A 3,786-nucleotide genomic window follows, 5' to 3' on the forward strand; every position below is an offset into this window, starting at 1 on the left:
AAATAAATAGAGACACTCTCAAAATCCAAAGATCTAGAAATAAAGATAATCTGAATGTGGAGCCTAAAATCAGAAACAGTCCCTATAATAATAGGTGCATTAGGTATGATTGAAAAACTTACAGGCAAATACATAACCGAAACATGAGGGCTTATGTGTATATATAACATACAGAAAATAACACTACTAGGCACTGCACACATCCTACATAAAGTATTTTCCATACAGTGAAAATAAGAGCACCACAACAAACTACAGCACATACCCAAGGCCCGCAGAGCTGTGTTCAGTTGTACAGTCAAAGCATGTGATAAAGATAAGACAATAATAATAATAATAATAATAATAATAATAATAATAATAATAATAATAATAATAATGGTTTCAAATTTTGTTACAAGGCTAGCAACTTTTGGGAAAGGGGTAAATGGACATCACCAATCTAGTGCTTGACTGTCTACCAAATCAACTCACATGACATTAGCCAGCGCAGGCTACAGACTATAGCAGAAGACACTTATCTAAGGTACCACACAATGGGACCAAACCTGAAACCATATGATTGCGAAGCAAGCTTCTTAATCGCACAGTCGAGCCTGCATCTAGATACTATTAATGTGATAACACATCAGAGAATATAAAAATTCTAAACTTTGAAAGATTTTCACAAAACAGACTCTCACTCCTTAATACTGTGCATACTCTTTACTCTTTTACTTGTTTCAGTCATTTGACTGTGGCCATGCTGGAACACCACCTTTAATCGAGCAACTCGACACCGGGACTTATTCTTTTGTAAGCCCAGTACGTATTCTATCGGTCTCTTTTGCCGAACCGCTAAGTAACGGGGACATAAACACACCAGCATCGGTTGTCAAGCAATGCTAGGGGGACAAACACAGACATACAAACACACACACGCATATATATACATATATACGATTGGCTTCTTTCAGTTTCCGTCTACCAAATCCACTCACAAGGCTTTGGTCAGCCCGAGGCTATAGTAGAAGACACTTGCCCAAGGTGCCACGCAGTGGGACTGAACCCGGAACCATGTGGTTGGTAAACAAGCTACTTACCACACAGCCACTCCTGCGCCTATAAAGGTAATGCTTACTGCACCTAGGTTTCCCAAGCGGTCACCCATCTAAGTACTAACTAGGCTCGATTTTGCTTAACTCCGTTGATCGAACGATAACCGGTGCTTTCAACGTGATATGGCCGTAAGCATGCTATATTCTGCCATGTTCTAACTAAATTACCAATAATAAAACAATTATTTATCTAATTGGAATTTTGTACACCTACACAGTTTTGTCATTTAATTGTTCTGCTGCCAACCAAGGTGTTGTATAAGACTGACATTAGTTGCTGATGGTAGCAAATTTGCATTTTGAATGAGAAAGCCAATGACTGTCCGCATAAAAATTTAATAACTGAAGATTGATTAATTGCTTTTAATTATAATTCAATCACAGTAAAACTGCAGGTATCAAAACGGACAAAGTTTAAATAAGTATATTCCAAGTTGATTCCAGATTTTGGCACAAGAACAGCAATTTTGGAAAGGGTTTGATTTGAATACATCAGCCCTAGTGCTTGAGTGGTAAGTATTTTATCAACCCTGAAATGATGAAAAGCAAAGTGAATCTCAGCAGAATTTGAACCCAGAATGTAAAGACAGATGAAATGCCATTAAGCATTTTGCCTGATGTGCTAATGTCTCTACCAGCTTGCCATGTTAGTGTGTTCCAAATAGAAAAGTATAGAACTGCTGTTGTTCTTGTTCTTTTCTAACCCCAGGTGAGCTTTTAACTCTTTTGCATTTAATCTGGCCCAATCCAGATCAAATATTCTACCTGTTTTATGTTCAAACTAGTCAGATCTGGCCTCACACTCCGATTTTACAATCATCATCATCACCATCATCGTTTAACGTCCGCTTTCCATGCTAGCATGGGTTGAATGATTTGACTGAGGACTGGCAAACCAGATGGCTGCACCAAGCTCCAGTCTTGCTCTGGCAGAGTTTCTACAGCTGGATGCCCTTCCTAATGTCAACCACTCCGAGAGTATAGTGGGTGCTTTTACATGCCACCAGCATGGGGGCCGGTCAGGCGTTACTGGCAACGACCTCACTCAAATCTTTTTACACATGCCACCAGCACAGGTGCCAGTAAGGCAACACTGGTAACGATCACGCTTGAATGGTGCTTTTACATGCCACCAGCACGGAAGCCAGTTAGCTGCTCTGGCAATGATCATGCTCAGATGGTGCTCTTAGTACCCTACTAGCATGGGGCATAAGTGTATTATAAAAATATACAAACACACAATTGAAACGTTGAAGCTACAATATAACGTGTGAATAATTCAAAACAATATGAATTAATAAGCTATACATCTGATGAAGAATTCTGAATGCTAAAGGGTTAAATAATTCCTTTCTGACCATTATTGTAGTTCCATTATAATAATAATAATAATAATAATAATAATTATGATAATGGCAATAATAACAATAGTAATGATGATGATAATAATAATAATGATAATAATAATGATAACTATGATAATGATAATAATAACAATGATAATAATAATAATGATAATAATAATGATAACTATGATAATGGTAATAATATCAATGATAATAATAATAATAATAATAATAATAATAATAATAATAATAATAATAACAATAATAATAATAACAAGAATAATAATAACAATAATAATAATAATAAATAATAATATAATAATAATAATAATAATAATAATAATAATAATCCTTTAAATAATTCCTTTCTGACCATTCTGTCTTTCTTTCAGACATACTGTAAGAGGAACTATATTATTCTAGCAGCCAATGTAAGAGCAGAGCTCATTAGCCACCAATGGAACTGCAAATGTAAAACACGAGTTAGCCATAGAGCACACAATGTTTCTAAAAGTTAGCAATGGGATTCCTCGGTCATGAGTGGATGGCCATCATCATGCGTATATGTATGGATATATATATATTATCATTGTCATAATCATTTAATGTTCACTTTTCAATGCTAGCAAGAATCAGATGGGATTTGTCAAGGCAGGTTTTCTGTGGCTAGATACCCTTCCTGTTGCCAATCCTTACCTGTTCCAAGCAAACTAATAATATTTTCACCATGAAAATGGTGAGCTGGCAGAAACGTTAGCACACCAGGGGAAATGCTTAGCTGTATTTCGTCTGCCGCTACATTCTGAGTTCAAATTCCGCCAAGGTCAACTTAGTCTTTCATCCTTACGGGGTCGATTAAATAAGTACCAGTTACTCACTGGGGTCAATGTAAACAACTTAATCCCTTTGTCTGTCCTTGTTTGTCCCCTCTTTGTTTGTCCCCTTGTGGGCAATAAAGAAATAAGAAATGTTAGCACAGCAGGTGAAACGCTTAGTGGTATTTCATCTGTCTTTACATTCTGAGTTCAAATTCTGCTGAGGTTAAATTTGTTTTTCATCCTTTTGGGGCCAATAAATTAAGTGACAGTTGCGTGCTGGAGTCAATCTATCGACTGGTCTCCTTCCAAAAAGTTTCAGGCCGTGTGCCGAAAGTAGAAAAGAATATTTTTCACCATAGCCAGACTTGCTTTTCATGGAGGACTGGAAAAGAACAACATTATTTGTATGATGATGATACTCATTTACAGCCATCACAAGATGAGAAGACAAGGGTACACTCAAACACACATGCACTCATGTATGCATGCACACATACGCACACACCTGTGTATGTGTGTGTGAAT

The 3,786-nt window shown here is 36.7% G+C and overlaps 1 pseudogene; it reads right to left on the reverse strand.

Annotated features, from left to right (window-relative positions):
- Positions 1-1,113: 1,113 nt before the first annotated feature.
- LOC115223725 lies at positions 1,114-1,232 on the reverse strand (annotated as a pseudogene).
- Positions 1,233-3,786: the final 2,554 nt, after the last annotated feature.

Source organism: Octopus sinensis, linkage group LG23, assembly GCF_006345805.1.
Source record: "Octopus sinensis linkage group LG23, ASM634580v1, whole genome shotgun sequence".
Taxonomy (NCBI): Eukaryota; Metazoa; Mollusca; class Cephalopoda; order Octopoda; family Octopodidae; genus Octopus; species Octopus sinensis.